The sequence below is a fragment of the Zea mays genome, chromosome 8 (genome assembly GCF_902167145.1).
Source record: "Zea mays cultivar B73 chromosome 8, Zm-B73-REFERENCE-NAM-5.0, whole genome shotgun sequence".
In the NCBI taxonomy this organism is placed as follows: Eukaryota; Viridiplantae; Streptophyta; class Magnoliopsida; order Poales; family Poaceae; genus Zea; species Zea mays.
The window spans coordinates 15,189,840-15,213,701 of NC_050103.1; the positions used below are offsets into that span (position 1 = coordinate 15,189,840).

A 23,862-nucleotide genomic window follows, 5' to 3' on the forward strand; every position below is an offset into this window, starting at 1 on the left:
TATACCTTTCCCTCGTGATCTTCTAGACTGCCTTCTTCATCGAGATAAGTAGAGATTGACATATCCTATTTGAATGTGAACCAATCCTATAATTCATTTACCAAATGTATTTTTATATGTGCCTGAAACATTGTGGGTTCCACAACATTGTACAAGCTTGGCTATATTGGGCACCAACTATATATAAAGCTAGTTTATCCATGTCAGCTTCTGTACAACTTTACATTCATATGCTACATTTGCCTGAAAGAACCACGAAGCAAAAAAAGGAACAAAGCCTTTGATTTCCTCTAAACCATGCAACAACCAACATCTTATCTTCTAGCTATATGCCAACTTGTTGAACTTGAATTGATTGTCCCCAAAGCAGGAGAGGCAGCCCTGCGTTTGGTCCTTGGGTTCATGTCGCCGCCCTTGGACATGTCGATCGCCTCCACCATGGACACCACCTCCGCCATCTCGAGACGCTTGTCCAAGTTTGTGTCCCAACATCGCATGTTTGCTAGCGAGCTAGGACAACAACGCAATATCTCAGGCCTCAGGTTTTGTACAAAAGTTTATTTCACCTCAGGCTTTCCATGACAAACATGGCAACGAGGAATGGGACAGAGACATGTCTTTGTTTTCACCTGGTGAACGAAAAGCTGAGATCAGGGTATGGCATGTTACGACGGTATATCTCCCACAGGTAGTTCCCAAAGTTGTACATGCCACACTTCCTATTGTAAGCGTCGCCATTGAGGACCTACACGCATATGCCAAAGTGCATAAGCATCTACATTTATATTGTGTTTTAGGAAAAAAGCATAAGACAATCTCTCTATCATAATCTTATGTTTTAGATGGAATCACTATTACCCGGACTACTGCCAATTATAGGAGCACAAAATAAGGACCTCGCAATATCATTTCCATGCAATAGCGGAAAGGGAAAGTGCATAAAGCAGAAAGGGTGATACACGATGACCCTGGAATCGATAAAACCGATGCAAGAGAAGAGAAAAAGAAAGAATTATTTTATTGTCGTCGAACTTAATCTCTCTGTTTATAAACATTCACGTTTAAAATTATACATCTGTAACGAAAGCATAACATTATGGAGACATTTCCCACATCAATGCATTGTACATAAGATCACAAAACACAAACCTAGCCCTTGAAATCTCCTCTTGTATATCATGCAATCCTTCTCTTATAGCAGGTATCTGCTTGTTCTCAAATCTGATATGCTCTAGCCCCTGGTATAATGACTGAACCTTCACAAACATCTCTTTGTGCAAAGCTTCGAACTCCATCTTTTCAGAACTTAGCACCAACACTTCTTTCATGCCACCCTTGATAATATCCTTGTATTCCATTTCATTATCAGCACTAACTCTAGGAATGGTTTGTTTGGCAAGTATATGGATCTCTTCTTCAATGACAAATAATTCTTGCCTAAGGCCATGAGTATCCTCTAGCACAATAGTATTATCAGCAACAATTCAATGAATCTCTTCACAATGAACTGCAAGTTTCTATTGGAAAGGGAGCAGAGGCATGGGTCCAGGAACTCCTCCAGCTAATGAATTTGGCGAGGAATTTCTTTAGCCATTATTGCTCCAAAGTTGGCAGCCATGTGGTATTCTGATGGTGCCTGCAATGGTGTGGGTAGAAGAGGACACACAACATTTGAATGAATGGATATGTTTGAATAACATGGGATAAAAAATTGAACAGTCTTAAATAGTTAAAATGGCATAAGTATGTGACTGGAATTAGATATGGTAAATAGATTATCATTTCCAAACAAGCATGACTGCATTTTAGTACACAAAACAACATCATACAACATGATTGCACAAACACACCTAAGGTAAAAGTGCAGGTATTTCATAAACCAACAATTAACGGATTAGCTCATTTAACATTTTGTGGCGACTTGCACTTAAATACACTTGGTCACCATGACAGACAACACCATGCAAATTGGGATGCACCTAAGAACTTCGGGATAGAAAATGTAAACTAAGCCATGGGAAATTGAATTTTTAAACATTCATGTTTTGATCTATGGTTCCCTTTATAGTAAGAACCAACTTTCATGTCGAACTATGGTTCCCTTTCCCTCTGTACTAAGAATATAGCATCATTACTTTAATCTAATCAAATTTGTAGAATTCCAGAAGTAGGATCCATGGATAGCTCACTAAATATAACAAATGGGGAAACAAACCATTCCACTTTATTTTCATGCAGTAAAGAAGGATGTACATGACTAAGATAACAAAAGGTTATGATGTATAAACTGGACAGTTAAATTTGTTTTAGGGTAGCTAGAATGCACCTTCCCACATCTAACTTTCCATCTCCAACGATGTGTCCAAAGAGTAAATGAATTATCATTTTGCCAACTGATAAACCAAATTCACTATTGTTGAACTGTCAACCAGTATCTCAAATTTTGAAAGCAAACACTGAGTCATTGATGTCAACATTTGTTTCAGTATAGCTAATTGAATAGATAGCATTAAATAGATCTGTGTTGAGCACAAGTTTTAAGTCTATGTTAAATCTGAATCAAACTATGTGACATAGAAGTTGATGTTTGAACCATGGAATTGTGCTCAACCATAGAAGTTGTTGTTCGAACCTTGTGCAAACATAGGTTTTAGGTTACCATAGAAGCAACATACAAAACAACAGCTTCTTCGGTAACCTTGTGGAACATGCCATACAAAATAGCAGCTTTTTTGGTATGAATCATAGAAGCTGTGGAACCTTGTGCATACAAGCAGCATACAAAACAACAGCCACTATGGATCGATTGGAATCCAAAAGGCACTGAATTTTGTAGCCAACAAAAATATTATAAAGATATCACACTAATTGCATCACACAAAATATAAATTATATATAGCTGACAAGCTTGAAGTTTATTTTATTGGTAAATACAAGTAAATATGATGGAGCTTGGTTGATATCAAACAACAACCAACAGAAATGACAAAATCTTATGATGTTAGAGAGTGCATTGCATCAAGTAAGCTATATAACCTTTGTTTACCCTGTAACAAAATAACATGAACATAAGTAATCTTCTCATGTCAAAACAGACAAAGATCAAGCCTCAAATTAGTGTTGTGTGCTCACTTGCAGTGAAGTCAAAAGTTGCAATATAAGTTAGAAAAAAAATCACCCCTAATGATCACCCCATTGTCCAATCGACATGTTGTTTTGAATTCTGCTTGTTGAGGTTTACCAGCAGGACGCCGATGCTATCAGTTGTAGAGGGCACATAGCTATTTGTTGATTTGTGTTGACTGAAAATGACCAGTCCCAGTCGGATGTTGTAATCTGCTATAAGATTGTGTTTCCTGTCACAGTTTAGACTGCAGAGAATGATGATATACCAACCTGCTTCAGGTACCTTTACTATTAGACAACTTGTACATTAGACATATTAAAAAATCTAATTTCTTTAAGTATAAGACACCATTTTAAGGTGAACTGATATGAGTTCGACCAATGAACTATAGCAGTAAACATATGGTTCATGTCGCTTGGATGATAAAAGTGGAGACTTACAAAGATGATGTTGCCCCTCCTGGATGGGTCCTTGAAGATAGCCTGCGGGTTGCAAGGTGGCAACACATGCCCAAGAGAAAGGATCGTTCCATGTTTGCTAGTAAAACAAACAAAAAAAAGAATGCCTTCAAGCTTGGCTTGCCATGACACTTACTATAGGATGACCTCACTGTCCTCATCGGGTCCTCGCTGGAGCTGGAGTCGTCCTAGTTCCACTTTGGCAGCTTGCTGGGATCGGTCACCGAGCTGGAAAGGGTCTACACCAGCACCCACCAGATCAGTATGATTTTACAATATAGAACAGAGAAAATATAATTATAGTGGTAGTGGTGAGCATGTAGCCTCATTGCATATTTGTACATACATGGAACCACAGATTTATGGGAGAGGGAATTTGAAATATGTGGAACAACGATGATGCACATACCAGCTTTGGATGAATACCTGCAAAGTTATGAATTGCACGAGCTGTGTTGACAGTAGTACGTACTGAGTTACGAAGAAGGTCGACCAGTAAGGTAAATACTAATTGAAATGTGAGGTTATGAAGCTATATTGCATAAACACACTGTTACGTGCTAATATCTGGATGAAGAAATACAAACACATATTCCCTCCATTATATTCTCATTAGGTATTAGAGATACAACTTCAACCACTATCACATCATATTTAATTATAGGTATTGTCGGGGACCATAATTAGGGGTACCCTCAAGACGCCTAATTCTCAGCTGGTAACCCCCATCAGCATAAAGCTGCAGAGGCCTGATGGGTGCGATTAAGTCAGGGATCAGTCCATACGAGTGACTCGATCACGCTTCACCCGAGCCTAGCCTCGGACTCGGGCAGCCGACCTCGAGGGACTTCCGTCTCACCCGAGGCCCCCCTTTTAACGGCGGACACATCCCCGGCTCGCCCGAGGCCTTGGCTTCGCTAAGAAGCAACCCTGACTAAATCACCGCACCGACTGACCGAGTTGCAGGGGCATTTAACGCAAAGGTGGCCTGACACCTCTATCCTGACGCGCGCCCCCCGGCAGAGCCGAAGTGACCGCCGTCACTCCGCTGCTCCACTGACCGGTCTGACAGAAGGACAGCGCCGCCTGCGCCACTCCGACTGCAGTGCCACTCGATAGAGTGAGTCTGACAGGCAGTCAGGCCTCGCCAGGGGCGCCATAGGGAACTCCGCTCCGCCCGACCCCAGGGCTCGGACTCGGGCTAAGACCCGGAAGACGGCGAACTCCGCCCGACCCTAGGGCTCGGACTCGGGCTAAGACCCGGAAGACGGCGAACTCCGCTCCGCCCGACCCCAGGGCTCGGACTCGGGCTAAGACCCGGAAGACGGCGAACTCCGCTCCGCCCAACCCCAGGGCTCGGACTCGGGCTAAGACCCGGAAGACGGCGAACTCCGCTCCGCCCGACCCCAGGGCTCGGACTCGGGCTAAGACCCGGAAGACGGCGAACTCCGCTCCGCCCGACCACAGGGCTCAGACTCGGGCTAAGACCCGGAAGACGGCGAACTCCGCTCCGCCCGACCCCAGGGCTCGGACTCGGGCTAAGACCCGGAAAACGGCGAACTCCGCTCCGCCCGACCCCAGGGCTCGGACTCGGGCTCGGCCCCGGAAGACGACGAACTCCGCCTCGCCCGACCACAGGGCTCGGACTCCACCCTGGCCTCTGCCGAACGACTTCCGCCTCGCCCGACCCAGGGGCTCGGACTCGGCCTCGGCAACGGAAGACAGATTTGACCCCAGCTTCGGAGGAGCCCCCACGTCGCCCGGCCTCGGGCGCGGGCCCGCCACGTCAACAGGGAGCGCCATCACCACTCTACCCCGAGCCGACTCGGGCCGCAGAGAACAAGACCGGTGTCCCATCTGACCAGCTCCGCCAGATAGGCAATGATGGCGCCTCCCAAGCTCCATGACGGCGGCGTCTCTCAGCTCTCTTACGGAAGCAGGTGGACGTCAGCAAGGACTCGACCGCTCCGACAGCTGTCCTTCCGCCAAAGCTCCGTTGCTCCTCCGACAGCCACGACATCACGCCAGTAGGGTGCCAAGATCTCTCCGGCTGCCACATTGGCATGTACTTAGGGCGCTAGCTCTCCCTCCGCTAGACACGTAGCACTCTGCTACACCCCCATTGTACACCTGGATCCTCTCCTTACGACTATAAAAGGAAGGACCAGGGCCTTCTTAGAGAGGGTTGGCCGCGCGGGACCGAGGACGGGACAGGCGCTCTCTTGGGGCCGCTCGCTTCCCTCACCCGCGTGGACGCTTGTAACCCCCCTACTGCAAGCGCACCCGACCTGGGCGCGGGACGAACACGAAGGCCGCGGGACTTCCACCTCTCTCACGCCCGTCTCCGGCCACCTCGCCTCTCCCCCCTTCGTGCTCACCCACGCGCTCGACCCATCTGGGCTGGGGCACGTAGCACACTCACTCGTCGGCTTAGGGACCCCCCGGTCTCGAAACGCCGACAGTTGGCGCGCCAGGTAGGGGCCTGCTGCGTGCTGACGAACAGCTTCCCGTCAAGCTCCAGATGGGCAGTCTCCAGCAACCTCTCCGGCCCGGGACGGTGCTCCGTTTCGGGAGTCTTAAGTTCATGTCCTTCGACGGCAGCTACGACATGATACTCCTTCCACCGCCGTGCGACAACGACAATGGCGGCCGACAACCCGCCCGCCGGCGGCGGAATCGACGACATCTTCCCCGCGTGGTGCAAGAACAACCTTCGAGCTCGCTCCGTCCTCTCCCCCGCCAACGGAGGAGGAGGCGGGGCAACCAAGGCCAAGCGGGAGGCCACGCTTCGTCAGTCGTCGAGCGAATCGACGCCCCCGACGCCCCGACGGAAGGCACGCCGGGCGTCGACCTCGCGTTCGAGACGAAGGCAAGCGCCGTCCCCCCGCGACACGCTGATCTCGAGCAAGAAGACGACGCCAGCGCGCTCGCGGAAAGCTTGCAGGACGTCGCCCTCGTACCTAGGACGACGGTGCAACCAGTCCCCGATGTGACTACGTCGCTCCTCGTCGACCAAAAGGTACTGACTAACTCCCATCTTACGTCATTTCGACTCGGCCTCAACCCGCCTAGCAACCTTGCTTTGACGGGCGCTCTCATTGAGGCGAGTGCAACCCCACTGGGGTTTCATATGAGGTCGCCTTGGGACCGGTTGATGGACGTCTCGACCTACGGGCCCTCTGGGTCCGAGGAAGATGATGATCCCAGCATCTGTTGGGATTTCTCTGGACTTGGCAACCCCAGTGCCATGCGGGACTTCATGACCGCATGTAACTACTGCCTCTCCGACTGTTCCGACGGAAGCCGCAGCCTTGACAACGAGGGCTGCGGCCCAAGCCGCGAATGTTTCCACATCGAGCTAGGGGATCCCTCCGAAGGCAACCATCTCGGCATGCCGGAGGACGGTGATCTTCCTAGGCCGGCGCCTCGCGCCGACATCCCGCGGGAGCTAGCTGTGGTCCCCGTTCCGGCGGGGGGTCACGACCCACAACTCGAGCAAGTCCGCGGGGCGCAGGCCAGGCTCGACGAGGGAACAGGAGCGCTTGAGCCGATCCGTCAGGACGTCGGACAGGTATGGGCGGGCCAACCCCCGGCCGGAGAAATACGTCACCTGCCCCAAGGTCTCCAGCACCGCGTCGCCAACGATGTCAGGGTCAGGCCGCCACCCGCATCCAGCGGGGTCGGTCAGAACCTGGCAGCCGCAGCGATGCTCTTCCGCGCGATGCCGGAGCCATCAACTACCGAGGGTCGGCGGATCCAGGGAGAGCTCAAGAATCTCCTGGAAGGCGCTGCGGCCCGACGGGCCGAGAGCACTGCCTCCCGAAGGCAGGGATACCCCTCGGAACCTCATGCCGCGACTTCCCGATTCATGCGGGAAGCCTCGGTCTACACCGGGCGCACGCGCAACACCGCGCCTGCGGCCCCGGGCCACCTCGGCAACGAGCACCATCGACGCGACCGTCGGGCCCACCTCGATGAAAGGGTGCGCCGAGGCTACCACCCCAGGCGTGGGGGGCGCTACGACAGCGGGGAGGATCGGAGTCCCTCGCCCGAACCACCCGGTCCGCAGGCCTTCAGTCGGGCCATCCGACGGGCGCCGTTCCCGACCCGGTTCCGACCCCCGACTACTATCACGAAGTACTCGGGGGAAACGAGACCGGAACTGTGGCTCGCGGACTACCGCCTGGCCTGCCAACTGGGTGGAACGGACGACGACAACCTCATCATCCGAAACCTCCCCCTGTTCCTCTCTGACACTGCTCGCGCCTGGTTGGAGCATCTGCCTCCGGGGCAGATCTCCAGCTGGGACGACTTGGTCCAAGCCTTCGCCGGCAATTTCCAGGGCACATACGTGCGCCCCGGGAATTCCTGGGACCTTCGAAGCTGCCGGCAGCAGCCGGGAGAGTCGCTCCGGGACTACATCCGGCGATTCTCGAAGCAGCGCACCGAGCTGCCCAACATCACCGACTCGAATGTCATCGGCGCGTTCCTCGCCGGCACCACCTGTCGCGACCTGGTGAGTAAGTTGGGTCGCAAGACCCCCACCAGGGCGAGCGAGCTGATGGACATCGCCACCAAGTTCGCCTCTGGCCAGGAGGCGGTCGAGGCTATCTTCCGAAAGGACAAGCAGCCCCAGGGCCGCCCATCGGAAGAGGCTCCCGAGGCGTCTACTCCGCGCGGCGCCAAGAAGAAGGGCAAGAAGAAGTTGCAATCGAAACGCGACGCCGCCGACGCAGACCTTGTCGCCGCCGCCGAGTACAAGAACCCTCGGAAGCCCCCCAGAGGTGCAAACCTCTTCGACAAGATGCTCAAGGAGCTGTGCCCCTACCATCAAGGGCCCGTCAAGCACACTCTCGAGGAGTGTGTCATGCTTCGGCGCCACTTCCACAGGGTCGGGCCACCCGCGGAGGGTGGCAGGGCCCACGACGACGACAAGAAAGAAGATCACCAAGCAGGAGAGTACCCCGAGGTCTGCGATTGCTTCATGATCTACGGTGGGCATGCGGCGAATGCCTCGGCTCGGCATCGCAAGCAAGAGCGCCGGGAGGTCTGCTCGGTGAAGGTGGCAGCGCCAGTCTACCTAGACTGGTCCGACAAGCCCATCACCTTCGACCAGGCTGATCACCCCGACCACGTGCCGAGCCCGGGGAAATACCCTCTCGTCGTCGACCCCGTCATCGGCGACGTCAGGCTCACCAAGGTCCTGATGGATGGGGGCAGCTGCCTCAACATCATCTACGCCGAGACCCTCAAGCTCCTGCGCGTCGATCTGTCCTCCGTCCGAGCCGGCGCTGCGCCCTTCCACGGGATCATCCCTAGGGAGCGTGTCCAGCCCCTCGGACGACTCGACCTCCCCGTCTGCTTCGGAACACCCTCCAACTTCCGAAGGGAGACCTTGACGTTCGAGGTGGTCGGGTTCCGAGGAACCTACCACGCGGTACTGGGAAGGCCATGCTACACGAAGTTCATGGCCGTCCCCAACTACACCTACCTGAAGCTAAAGATGCCGGGCCCCAACGGGGTCATCACCGTCGGCCCCACGTACAAACACGCGTTCGAATGCGACGTGGAGTGCGTGGAGTACGCCGAGGCCCTCGCCGAGTCCGAGGCCCTCATCGCTGACCTGAAGAACCTCTCCAAAGAGGTGCCAGATGTGAAGCGTCATGCCGGCAACTTCGAGCCAGCGGAGACGGTTAAGGCCGTCCCTCTCGACCCCCTTGGCGACACCTCCAAGCAGATCCGGATCGGTTCCGGGCTCGACCCCAAATAGGAAGCAGTGCTCGTCGACTTTCTCCGCGCAAACGCCGACGTCTTTGCGTGGAGTCCCTCGGACATGCCCGGCATACCGAGGGATGTCGCCGAGCACTCGCTGGATATTCGGGCAGGAACCCGACCCGTCAGGCAGCCTCTGCGCCAATTCGACGAGGAGAAGCGCAGAGTGATTGGCGAAGAGATCCACAAGCTGATGGCAGCGGGGTTCATCAAAGAGGTATTCCATCCCGAATGGCTTGCCAACCCTGTGCTTGTGAGGAAGAAAGGGGGAAATGGCGGATGTGCGTAGACTACACTGGTCTCAACAAAGCATGTCCGAAGGTTCCCTACCCTCTGCCTCGCATCGATCAAATTGTGGATTCCACTGCTGGGTGCGAAACCCTGTCCTTCCTCGATGCCTACTCAGGGTATCACCAAATCCGGATGAAAGAGTCCGACCAGCTCGCGACTTCTTTCATCACGCCGTTCGGCATGTACTGCTATGTCACCATGTCGTTCGGTTTGAGGAATGCGGGCGCGACGTACCAGCGGTGCATGAACCATGTGTCCGGCGAACACATCGGTCGCATAGTCGAGGCCTACGTCGATGACATCGTAGTCAAGACAAGGAAGGCTTCCGACCTCCTCTCCGACCTTGAAGTGACATTCCGATGTCTCAAGGCGAAAGGAGTCAAGCTCAATCCTGAGAAGTGTGTCTTCGGGGTGCCCCGAGGCATGCTCCTGGGGTTCATCGTCTCCGAGCGTGGCATCGAAGCCAACCCGGAGAAGATCGCAACCATCACCAGCATGGGACCCATCAAGGACTTAAAAGGCGTACAGAGGGTCATGGGATGTCTTGCGGCCCTGAGCCGCTTCATCTCACGCCTCGGCGAAAGAGGTCTGCCTCTGTACCGCCTCTTAAGGAAGGCCGAGTGTTTCGTTTGGACCCCTGAGGCCGAGGAAGCCCTCGGGAACCTGAAGGCGCTCCTTACGAAGGCGCCTGTCTTGGTGCCCCCAGCTGATGGAGAAGCCCTCTTGGTCTACGTCGCCGCAACCACTCAGGTGGTTAGCGCCGCGATTGCGGTCGAGAGGCAAGAGGAAGGGCATGCATTGCCCGTTTAGAGGCCAGTCTACTTCGTCAACGAAGTACTGTCCGAGACCAAGATCCGCTACCCACAAGTTCAGAAGTTGTTGTATGCTGTGATCCTGACAAGGCGGAAGTTACGACACTACTTCGAGTCTCATCCGGTAACTGTGGTGTCATCCTTCCCCCTGGGGGAGATCATCCAGTGCCGAGAGGCCTCGGGCAGGATCGCAAAGTGGGCGGTGGAAATCATGGGCGAAACAATCTCGTTCGCCCCTCGGAAGGCCATCAAGTCCCAGGTGTTGGCGGACTTCGTGGCCGAATGGGTCAACACCCAGCTGCCGACAGCTCCGATCCAACCGAAGCTCTGGACCATGTTTTTCGACGGGTCGCTGATGAAGACGGGAGCCGGCGCGGGCCTGCTCTTCATCTCGCCCCTCGGGAAGCACCTACGCTACGTGCTACGCCTCCATTTCCCGGCGTCCAACAATGTGGCCGAGTACGAGGCTCTGGTCAACGGGTTGCGGATCGCCATCGAGCTAGGGGTCAGACGCCTCGATGACCGCGGTGACTCACAGCTCGTCATCGACCAAGTCATGAAGAACTCCCACTGCCGCGACCCGAAGATGGAGGCCTACTGCGATGAGGTTCGGCGCCTGGAAGACAAGTTCTTCGGGCTCGAGCTCAACCACATCGCTCGGCGCTACAACGAGACTGCAGACGAGCTGGCTAAAATAGCCTCGGGGCGAACGACGGTCCCCCCGGACGTCTTCTCCCGGGATCTGCATCAACCCTCTGTCAAGATCGACGACGCTCCCGAGCCCGAGGCACCCTCGGCACAGCCCGAGGTACCCTCGGCCCCTGAGGGCGAGGCACTGGACGTCGAGGAAGGGCAGAGCGGGGCCACGCCTGATCGAGATTGGCAGGCCCCGTACCTGCAATATCTCCGCCGAGGAGAGCTACCCCTCGACCAAGCCGAGGCTCGGCGGGTAGCGCGACGCGCCAAGTCGTTCGTCTTGCTGGGCGATGAGGAGGAGCTCTACCACCGCAGCCCCTCAGGCGTCCTCCAGCGATGCATCTCCATCGCCGAAGGTCAGGAACTCCTGCAAGAAATACACTCGGGGGCTTGCGGCCATCATGCAGCACCCCGAGCCCTTGTCGGGAATGCTTTCCGGCAAGGCTTCTACTGGCCAACGGCGGTGGCTGACGCCACTAGAATTGTCCGCACCTGCGAAGGGTGCCAATTCTATGAGAAGCAGACCCACCTGCCCGCTCAGGCTCTACAGACGATACCCATCACCTGGCCCTTCGCTGTGTGGGGTCTGGACCTCGTCGGTCCCTTGCAGAAGGCGCCCGGGGGCTACACGCACCTGCTGGTCGCCATCGACAAATTCTCCAAGTGGATCGAGGTCCGACCCCTGAACAGCATCAGGTCCGAGCAGGCGGTGGCGTTCTTCACCAACATCATCCATCGCTTCGGGGTCCCAAACTCCATCATCACCGACAACGGTACCCAGTTCACCGGCAAAAAATTCTTGGATTTTTGCGAAGACCACCACATCCGGGTGGACTGGGCTGCTGTGGCTCATCCCATGACGAATGGGCAAGTAGAGCGTGCCAACGGCATGATTCTACAAGGGCTCAAGCCCCAGATCTACAACGGCCTCAACAAGTTCGGCAAGCGATGGATGAAGGAACTCCCCTCGGTGGTCTAGAGCCTGAGGACAACGCCAAGCCGGGCCACGGGTTTCACGCCGTTCTTCCTGGTCTACGGGGCCGAGGCCATCTTGCCCACTGACCTGGAATACGGCTCCCCGAGGACGAGGGCCTACAACGATCAAAGCAACCAGGCTAGCCGAGAAGAATCGCTGGACCAGCTGGAGGAGGCTCGGGACAAGGCCTTACTACACTCGGCGCGGTACCAGCAGTCCCTGCGACGCTACCACGCCCGAGGGGTCCGGTCCCGAGACCTCTAGGTGGGCGATCTGGTGCTTCGGCTGCGGCAGGACGCCCGAGGGAGGCACAAGCTCACGCCCCCCTGGGAGGGGCCATTCGTCATCGCCAAAGTCCTGAAGCCCGGAACATACAAGCTGGCCAACAATCAAGGCGAGGTCTACGGCAACGCTTGGAACATCAAACAGCTATGTCGCTTCTACCCTTAAGATGTTTTCAAGTTGTTCATATACCTCGCACCCACGCAAAGTTTAGTCATCAAGGAAGGGTCGGCCTTGCCTCGGCAGAGCCCGACCCTCCCTCGGGGGCTAAAAGGGGGGAGACCCCCTCTGCGTCGAATTTTTCCCTCGAAAAAAGATCTCTTTTTAGCAGAATTTCTTTCGTGCTTTTTGACTACTTCGAAAAGCGGATCCTGGAAACGACGGAGTACACGTAAGCAGCCAAGGCTGACCGAGCCGAGGGACTCCTACGCCTCCGGGATACGGATACCTCACTCATCACCTTCTGCGATAAGTAACTCGCGTTCGGATAAAGCGACTCCGTGGACCGGACAAGTCTTCACGTTCGGAAGCTCTTCTGCCAAAGTGGTCCTTCAAGCTTTCTCGACTAAGTCGGAGACAGGGCCTCATGGACGGGTGAAGGTACGCGTAAGCGGCAAGGCCGACCGAGCCGAGGGACTCCTACGCCTCCGGGATACGGATACCTCACTCATCACCTTCCGCGAGAAGCAGCTCTCGCCCGCACAAACATCCCTGTTACCGACGGAAAGTCCAGATGCTCGAAATAAGGGGAAAAGAGACGCAGCTTTACAAGCGCAGCGAGGGTGTGTTTTCTGGCCTCAACGGCCGCAGAAGGCACACGCTACAAGACGATCTGATCCTGCAGGCTCGGGTCTTCACGCTGAAGGGGGCCGTAGCACCTTCGGCATCGACGACGTCTTCAGCAAGGTCCGACCCAGCCTCGGACGGCGGCACGGTCCAGGGACTTCTCCGGGAATCCGGCCCGAGCAGGCGGCTCGGCCGGCTACCCCTGGGGCCTCGGCCAACCATCTTCCAAGGGCGCTAGCCCGACCCGAGGCCTCGGCTGATCGACTCCGGTGTCGGATCCGCTAACGGACAACCCGGCTAGGCTCCGGCCAACCAGGTTCCCATTTTCGAGCCAACTCCGCCTCTGTTCGTACTGATATCGCTACCCCTGGCCTCGGCTCGTCAAAGAGCGGCCGAGGGGTCTCTTTAACTAAGCTAGAGGAGCCTCAGACAACAAGGCCGATCGAGCCGAGGGATTCCTACGCCTCCGGGATATGGATACCTCACTCGTCACCTTGACACGGGGCGACTCATGCTTGGTGAAGCGGTACAAATAATAAACAGGCGAGACTTAGTGCTCGAAAATAAGGAAAAAAAACACGGCTCCGTGCCGAAATTACATACATGTTCAGGCCTCGACAGCCACAATGAACAAAAAACCCTGGCAATCGAAATGCCATTACAAACGGAACTCCGGTTCCCCCTCCGCAGGTACGAACAACCCCACTCCATGGGGGAAGGCCTGTGGAGCAACAGAAGACTGACGGGCGGCTCGCCGCCGCCCGTTCCAACTACGACGACAACAACCCCCGCTCCGGATCGCCGAGCCGCAGCAGTGCAGGCCTCAGGGTGGGCGCTGCTGCAATCTTGCCCTCGCCCACGCCGATGCTCGAGGGGCGAGGACAAGTACGAAGAACCGGAGGCCCGGGGCGCGGATGGTGGCGGTGATCCCGTCAGCGACGGGGACTTCTCGAGCCGCCTCCGCCTCGGCGCTGATGGCGGGGGCCACCAGCCCCCCCGGCAGATCCCCACTCAAATCCTCCCAGACGAGTGGGGCACCGGCCTCTGCGCGAGGGCGCCATCCCCGTGCAAAAGCAGGGCCACCCCAGAACACGAACGCCGCCCTAGCAGCGCGCGGCGTCGTGGGTGGTCCTCCCGTGCACACGGCGCGGCAGCCGCCCTCTGGCCGGAGGGGCCGCCGGGAACCCAGCCGACGACTCCGACACGCTGGAGGTGACGACGTCCGCCGTCGATCAGCCCCACGTTGTCTAAGTCCGCGCCGCCCGCAGGGCCAGTGAGCGCCTCCTCCCCCGAACGCTGCGGGAGAAGGTGACCCGCAGGCCCGCACGGGAGGTCGAGCGCCGGCTCAGCCTGGCCCCCACCCCAGCAAGGATGATGAACATCCTTGAAGCTGAGGGTGGGACCAAGATCGCAGCCCGACTTGCTCTTCCCCACCAAGGAACTGGTGGTCATCATCCTGGGTGACCGCCGGCGTGGGGGTGCAGCCGGGCTGGCTGATGAAAATCCTTGAAGCCGAACGATGGCTGAAAGGTACCAACTCCCACGGAGTTGCGTTCCTCCAACGAGGAGGCGGAAAGACGGTGGGTACCCCCCATCCGGAGGCTTGGAAGATGGAAAGACACGACGCATGAGGGAGGAAGAAGACATGGTTGCCTTCCGAAAGGGGTCGCCCTCCTTTTAAAGGCAACTCTCCCTACGTGCGCCCCCAAACGCTGCGGGCTGAGTCTTCTCCAACACGCTTCAAGGCCCACCCCTGCGACTCGGGGGCTGGGTCCCGCATGTCATGCAGACCGGCTCCGAGCAGAAGAAGCCAAACCGCCGCGCGTGGTGCGCACAACCGCCCAGCGGTTACAAGCGACCCCCCACTTTTGCCCAGACCAACGGGCGGGAGGGGCGGGCAGCCATGCAGACGGCATGCAACCGCGCCAGGTGGACGCGCTTCTCCAACTTCTGACACGCCAGCTTGGAGGCCCAGGCCCACGCGTCACGCAACCAGCGCGCCAGTTGCTGCATGCAAGCAGCCGCGCCGCCACTTGTGCCACCGTCGCACCTCTTCGGTTGCGGAGCCTATGCCGCGACTTGAGGCGACCCAGCGCACGACCCAGCGGCGCCAGCCTGGCGTGACGGTCAATGCGGCCGAAAGTGGGCCGGCAGTAATGACGATGGCAGGCGGACGGGAGCAGCAGCCACGTCGTCAGCCAGGCTCACGTCCCATCCAGGGACAGCAAGACAGCCTCCTCCCACAGCGTGAAGACGGTGCGCCCGTGATCCGTTCCTCGAACGGCTCGCGCACGCGCAACGGCCGCCCCGCCAACCACTCGCCCCGTCGCATTAACTCCGCGGTGGGACAGGCGGCGCTTCTGGCAGGAGAAGCGGACGACGCTTCGCCTTCGCCGTAATAACCGCGCCAAAAAAGGTACGCCACGTCGTTCGATTTCGTATCCTTTTCCCTTTTTCCTCTTTCTCTATCTCTTGCAACAGGGACCGGGAAAGGGGGATACCCCGAAAAGGATCCTTCCCTGTGAAGGAACCGGGCCCCGAGCCCCCCTACTCATCAGAGGTTCGAAGGCTGGCCCTCTGAAGGGTTCAACAGTCGCCTCAGATCGCGTGGGCCCGACACCCACTACTGGTCAGGGGTTCGAAGGCCGGCCCCCCGAAGGGCTCCATGGCCGCCTCAGGCTACTCGGGCTCCGCGCCCATTACTGATCAGAGGTTCGAAGGCTGGCCCCCGAAGGGTTCACAGTCGCCTCAGACGCCGAGCGAGGGATGACCAGGGGTACGTTCGATACATAACCGAGGCTCGAGCTGCGCTCCCGAGGTACCCTAGGACATTTCCGAGACCAGCGGGAGCGATCTTGTAACGGAATCCCATCGGAGGGAGGCATCGAGCCCTCGGACCCCGTCGCCAGGGGACCGGGTCCGGCAGATCACCCGCAGGTACTTTTGGGCGTGCCTCTGGGCCCCTAGCCGACCCCCAACGAACGGGGCACAGACGTCCACTCGGATTACCCGCTTGCAGCTCACCGGAGACACCATGTTCCGTGCCCATCGAGGGTAACATGGCGCACTCCCCCCCTCCTCCTTGCGGAAAGGCGACGTAGGGGCGTATGTAAAAAGTCGAGTCTGTCCCTGATCGTCCTCTCGCCCTGTGCGGAGGCTCGGGGGCTGCTCTCGCAAACCCGGCTCCAGCCGAACCGTTGACAGCGTCAACATACCAGCCCGAGAACTTGGGCCCCGACCGTGCACCCGGGCTACGGCCAGTTTGCATGAGGGAACGACCAGACCAGCCGAAGCGTTACGCAAGGCATTAAGACCTCGAAGGAGTGAAACCACTCCTCCGAGGCCTCGGGGGCTACACCCGGCGGGTGCGCTCGCGTGCACCCACCGGAATAAAATGCAACCGAGGAAGGCTGGTCCCCTTGCAAAAAAGTGTGACGAAAGCCTCCAAGCGAGTGCTAACACTCCCTTCGAGGCTCGGGGGCTACTGTCGGGGACCATAATTAGGGGTACCCTCAAGACGCCTAATTCTCAGCTGGTAACCCCCATCAGCATAAAGCTGCAGAGGCCTGATGGGTGCGATTAAGTCAGGGATCAGTCCATACGAGTGACTCGATCACGCTTCACCCGAGCCTAGCCTCGGACTCGGGCAGCCGACCTCGAGGGACTTCCGTCTCACCCGAGGCCCCCCTTTTAACGGCGGACACATCCCCGGCTCGCCCGAGGCCTTGGCTTCGCTAAGAAGCAACCCTGACTAAATCGCCGCACCGACTGACCGAGTTGCAGGGGCATTTAACGCAAAGGTGGCCTGACACCTCTATCCTGACGCGCGCCCCCCGGCAGAGCCGAAGTGACCGTCGTCACTCCGCTGCTCCACTGACCGGTCTGACAGAAGGACAGCGCCGCCTGCGCCACTCCGACTGCAGTGCCACTCGATAGAGTGAGTCTGACAGGCAGTCAGGCCTCGCCAGGGGCGCCATAGGGAACTCCGCTCCGCCCGACCCCAGGGCTCGGACTCGGGCTAAGACCCGGAAGACGGCGAACTCCGCTCCGCTCGACCCCAGGGCTCGGACTCGGGCTAAGACCCGGAAGATGGCGAACTCCGCTCCGCCCGACCCCAGGGCTCGGACTCGGGCTAAGACCCGGAAGACGGCGAACTCCACTCCGCCCGACCCCAGGGCTCGGACTCGGGCTAAGACCCGGAAGACGGCGAACTCCGCTCCGCCCGACCCCAGGGCTCGGACTCGGGCTAAGACCCGGAAGACAGCGAACTCCGCTCCACCCGACCCCAGGGCTCGGACTCGGGCTAAGACCCGGAAGACAGCGAACTCCGCTCCGCCCGACCCCAGGGCTCGGACTCGGGCTAAGACCCGGAAGATGGAGAACTCCGCTCCGCCCGACCCCAGGGCTCGGACTCGGGCTAAGACCCGGAAGACGGCGAACTCCGCTCCGCCCAACCCCAGGGCTCGGACTCGGGCTCTGCCCCGGAAGACGACGAACTCCGCCTCGCCCGACCCCAGGGCTCGGACTCTGCCCTGGCCTCTGCCGAACGACTTCCGCCTAGCCCGACCCAGGGGCTCGGACTCGGCCTCGGCAACGGAAGACAGATTCGACCCCAGCTTCGGAGGAGCCCCCACGTCGCCCTGCCTCGGGCGCGGGCCCGCCACGTCAACAGGGAGCGCCATCACCACTCTACCCCGAGCCGACTCGGGCCGTAGAGAACAAGACCGGTGTCCCATCTGACCAGCTCCGCCAGATAGGCAATGATGGCGCCTCCCAAGCTCCATGACGGCGGCGGCTCTCAGCTCTCTTACGGAAGCAGGTGGACGTCAGCAAGGACTCGACCGCTCCGACAGCTATCCTTCCGCCAAAGCTCCGTTGCTCCTCCGACAGCCACGACATCACGCCAGCAGGGTGCCAAGATCTCTCCGGCTGCCACATTGGCATGTACTTAGGGCGCTAGCTCTCCCTCCGCTAGACACGTAGCACTCTGCTACACCCCCCATTGTACACCTGGATCCTCTCCTTACGACTATAAAAGGAAGGACCAGGGCCTTCTTAGAGAGGGTTGGCCGCGCGGGACCGAGGACGGGACAGGCGCTCTCTTGGGGCCGCTCGCTTCCCTCACCCGCGTGGACGCTTGTAACCCCCCTACTGCAAGCGCACCCGACCTGGGCGCGGGACGAACACGAAGGCCGCGGGACTTCCACCTCTCTCACGCCCGTCTCCGGCCACCTCGCCTCTCCCCCCTTCGCGCTCGCCCACGCGCTCGACCCATCTGGGCTGGGGCACGCAGCACACTCACTCGTCGGCTTAGGGACCCCCCGGTCTCGAAACGCCGACAGGTATATATTCGTGCGTTGCTACGGAATCAATATGATAAAATATATTAATATATAAAAACACTAATTGTTATTTTATACTTTTGTTAGCATCACTAAAAGATGAAAATGATGTACTTTCATCCGCACTAAAATCTGAAATGGACTTCTACTGCAAGCCCGATGCTATCCTCAATTCCAGCTATCGATCTTGCCAATCTTAGCTTATTTTAGATTTCCAGTAAATAAACCAAAAAACATTTAGAATTTAGAAAAGATGAGACTTGATTCAGTATAATAGTTAAACCCGTCACTTATATATGAATGCTCTACCAAGGGAACATTCATGCCACTTTAGCAAATTATCTAGTAATGACTATACTACTGCAGCATTATGAAGCATTCCAATAGCAATATACTTAAGCAACTTTTTCTATCAATAAAACTATGTTTTAAAGCATGCTTGCACAAACCAACCAACCATTTCTTTACCTATTACGTCAATCAGCTTTATAAAGCATTCCAGTAGTACACTGACATGTCTTCATAGCAGTTATTAAAAGACTGCTAAAAATTACGCTCGGGAGAAAAAACAGGTCAATGAAAATTCTAAATAAATACAGATGCAAATAAATCAGTTGCAATGTCATCATACTATTAATCACAATCAGTGAAAATTCTTGATAAATACATATGCAAAATAACCACCAACAAAAGAGAAGTATGAATCTGATGTCTAACCTGACATAGCTACGACACAAACTCATTCATCTAAAACTCTTATCACCTATAATATAGATAAAGCTCTTGATATGACATCCGAAAACAAGTCTTCCCCATAAAGTTTATCATCTTGGACCAACAAAGTTTGTATTAGGGTCATTTTTGGACCATTTTAATGCAAGAAAGAAGCATCGAATGAGATGTAAAAGAACTCAAAGAATGTACATTGTAGATGATGAAACACATCATCCATGTTTCCAAAAGATAAATGAACTGATGGTCACATATAATATATCATACTACATTTTCAACCAAATAAACAAAAGATGTAATATTCCCTCCTTTTATTAGCATAAGACTTATATAACATCAGGCACCGTTGACGTTTGGTTATAACATAAGTACTTTATCAGTTAGGTATTAAAACAATAAAATAAGCAAACAGCTACCTAAACATTAAACTATAAGCTAGTAATACACTACAACAACTATTGTAGCACAGATGGCCCATGAAGAATGTAAGTATGACCCAGCTGAAGAAATGCTCTAGGAACCAAATCTGACACCATTTTTTTTGGAACTGGACAATAAAGTGAATCACGTGATCGAACAACGAACCGCAAATGACATCAAGGTCATGCAGAAGCCTCCAAAAGCATGCTCTTACTAACATCAACCGTAATTATAGTAGTGACCGGAAACTTCTGGTGCTGTCAGACCGGGAACTAAATCTTTGGACCTCCAATCTAGCCATGAGAGTGCTGGTCGCAGCTTGGTTCAGCCAAAATTGTTCCTTATAAACAACATACATGCATTTCATATATCGAGATATCGACAAATAATATTAGCATCACTAAATTTTGGAACAATGCATGTTAGTTTTCTTTTTAATTAAATAATCATGCTTACTGGTCCACGACATCTCATCAGCGTAGTAGTACTACAGACGCTGCTACAAAGTAGCTCTGAGGGAGTCCGACGCATAAATATATGCTGCTGCTAAATGAACTGTTAAAATAATATTGTTTCCAATACTGACTGATTTACATGTACTGTCAGTTGAATTAGGTAAGCCAACTTTTATTTTGCACCGACTGATACTGAGCATAAAGAAAATAGAATTTGGAAGCACAAGCAGATATTCAGACATCAGAGAACCTAATAAACAAAAAAAGAAACAACAGATCAACCTATACTTTGACACGGTTAACTGTGATATGAGCTACATTTTTATGTTGTTGGAATGAACAGCCAATACGATATGCAGACCAAATGTTTAGTGATATTTATTGATGGATACTATTGGCTTTATTGCACAAATGGCTTAAATTTTGAGTAGTGCGTCAATGACAGTAGTAGAGAATAAATTGATATAACCTTAGAAACGTTTGATGAAGTAAGGGCTTCAAGCTCATGTTCATTCGTAAATTCAGAGGAAGATGCCTTGTACCATTGAACCCTGCTAGACCCTTTAGTTCCACTTGTAAGAGTAAGGCAAGTTTTATTTTGCACCATCAGCATCAAGCATGAATAATAGTTCACCATGTGAATAAGCATTCCCTATTAGATCATGCTTCCACAAAAAAGTATAAAGCACCAATTAGTTTTTGTTTGAAACCTAAGAACGATGGAATATCCAGGTTTTCAATACTCACTTTTCGGATGTGCGGTGGGCAGCATGAGCAATTTGGGATGAGTGGACATGGGCTCCTTGTACATCCCGTTCACCGTTGGCACGTCCTTGGCGAGCCCATTCATCGTCAACACCCCCTTTCATCAGTAAAATGTAAATAAAACTGAGAATCAAACTTGCCCGATTGACGTGTGATAAAAATCTATGTGCATTGTGTTACTTAGTCGATAATGCTAACTTTTATTACTTTTTTCTTGTAGGTTTCAGTCTGTGGCATGGTATTGAAAAATCAAATGAGAGAAGGGTCAACAAAAGAGGTGGGGAAGATTATTAAAACATGAACATAAGATTAAATTATTCAAGATTCTAAAAATTACTATCAACAATTCTCTATCCACATGACAAATAAATAAATAAATCCAATAAGAAAGGAGAAAGCACATGAAGAAGAAAGTGGTGATTCATCTGTGTTGTTGACCTAACCTCTGTGCGCAGGTTGCGATTGATGTACTTGAGATGGCTCAGCGTGCGCTGCATGTTATTCTACAGAGATACATATATAGTGAAATTTAACCCAATAAAACATGGAAATTATTTAGACATCTAGATCTCATCATCATCACATGGACATGTGGATAAACAGCGAGCGAGCGAAACAAAAGAGATAAGAGATTTTTATTTAACATCAAGTGATTTTATTGCATGCAAACCTTCCTCACATTTTTAAGTCCATAACAATCAGACCTTTGAATTACATCAGGTCACCTGCAATAGAACAATGACATAACAATTCAGCTACTTCAAGTATCCAGCATAACCAAAAGTAGGTTTGCATGCACAAAACATGCGAGGAAGGGTTCCATGCATGTGCCTATTTATCCAAATTTTCTGTTTTGCACTATGAAGCACTTAGTGCTTTCATGCTGAAACGTCTTCTATTGCCTTGTGAGACTTGTCCATCATTTCTTTCAAACGTTCTTCAGAGGCGTGATAATTATGACATAACGAAACAATCAGATCCACGTCTTTCTCAGTTTGTTTGACTGAATTCAAGCAAACAAAAAACATAACTACAGATGATATGATGAATGAACAATTTAAAAATAGATTCAGAAAGAACAATTACTTATGTGATAAGTGCCATCAGGTCACCAGGTCCTCAAACGAAGCATTAAGAAGAGATGCCACCCAAAAAGCATATACTCAGGAGTATTAGTCGACAATTCAGGATCCTGGTCAGTACTTACACACCTGAGAATACTTCATTATATGCTTTGTGGTAGAACCTGACATTTTGTGAGAATGTCGATGAGAGTTATCATATCATATGAAAGTATGAACCAATAGATAAACTTGTTGAAGTGTATAAGTAGATTGTCTATGAAGTTGAATTGGAGATTCAGCCCCTCCAAGGACGAAGACAAGCTACCAAAGAAAGCTACGCTCTTCTGGGTGACCTTCATACAGCCACACAGCAAGAGGACACGCAGCCTGAGCTGCTTCGTCGCTTCCAAGACCGCGACGTTGTAGTCACTGACCATGCAGTTCGAAAGGCCGAGCTCGATGAGCTTGCTGCAGCTCTCACAGATGGCGAATAGGTTTGCATTAGTGATCTTGATGCATCCCTCGAAACCGAGGTGGCAAGGGAAGCGTCATGGCCTTAACCAAGGCAGAAACAACCGCGTCCGTGAGATTCTCGCAGTTGTTCAAATCAATGTCGACCAGCCCACTGTCTGAGCTCTTCATTAGTGGAAGGAAGCCATTGTCGGTGACTGCACTAAGGCCACTCATATTGATGTTCTCCAGCTGAGGGCAGAACATGCCAACATAGGAAGGTTGGTGTCGGTGAAGCCTGAGCAATCCTTGATGGCCAGGGACTGAAGCGATTTGCATTCTGGAAGCTGTGCAGGTGCAGAGCATATGTCCTTGATCTCGATGCACTTGGACAGAGAGAGGGACTTGAACTTTGGGTTGCAGTTGAGGAAGAAAGCAAGAATGCCCATAAGAGTAACCTTACTGCATCCCTCGATCTGCAAAATCTCCAGGACCTTAGATGATTACGTAAATTCCTTAAGACATCCGTCTGAGACCTTGCTGCACTTCTTGAGGTTAACAAGCCTCAAACTTGGGCTGAACTTGGCGACGGATGTAAGGGCAAGATCCATGAGTCCCGGACAGGAGGCAATAGTCATATGCCTAAGCTTCTTAGGACCAGGACATTCCATCATCCAGAATCCCCTCTCACTGACAGCAGGGAGGCGAGCGAGGGCCAGATCTTTGATTGACTTCCCATAGTACCCAATCACGACAAGATAACATAATTAGTAACGTTCAAACCCTGAAACCGCATCTCCTCTGTATCCCTGGAACGGAGACATGCCGAGCCGCAAAAGACCAAGAACGCACAATCCTGAAACAAGCATCAGACTTTCTCAACGATTTAATCCCAAGTTCAATAGCACATCTATACAAAAAACCAAATCAAGAGAACGACATGCCTTCAATCACATAACAACACCAAAGAGAATCACACAAATCATTCAGGAAGGGCTAGGGTTTGATGTGTTACATCCGGACGTAGGGTTTGTCGTCGAGGCATGACTCGCAGACGATGGTGAAATTTGATCGCTCCCACCCGTTCGCCTGCACGTCCCACAACAGCCGGTGCGCCATCCCCCTCCTCTTCTCCAGCGTCGAGAAGCCGGATGGAAAGAAGCGAAGGGGCTGCGGGCAAGCGAGACGATACCCCGAGCCCGAGTGTCGATTCCCGACCGAATTATCGACGTGCTACCACCACCTCGCTCTCCCTCAGTTGAGCAGATTAGGCCGCGGGCATGAGGCGAGTATGCTCGAGGTGGAGGCGTCGACCACAGGAGGGCAAGGGCGTCATGGAGGAGGAATACTTCATGAAGAGGTGCCATGGCAGAGTTGAGGTCGTGGGAGGGGGCAAGAGTAGCGGGCGTGGAAAGGATGAGGCGGAAGGGCGGC

General features: G+C 53.7%; 1 pseudogene; it reads right to left on the bottom strand.

Annotated features, from left to right (window-relative positions):
* Window positions 1-314: 314 nt before the first annotated feature.
* LOC109941699 (EIN3-binding F-box protein 1-like) lies at window positions 315-23,632 on the bottom strand (annotated as a pseudogene).
* Window positions 23,633-23,862: the final 230 nt, after the last annotated feature.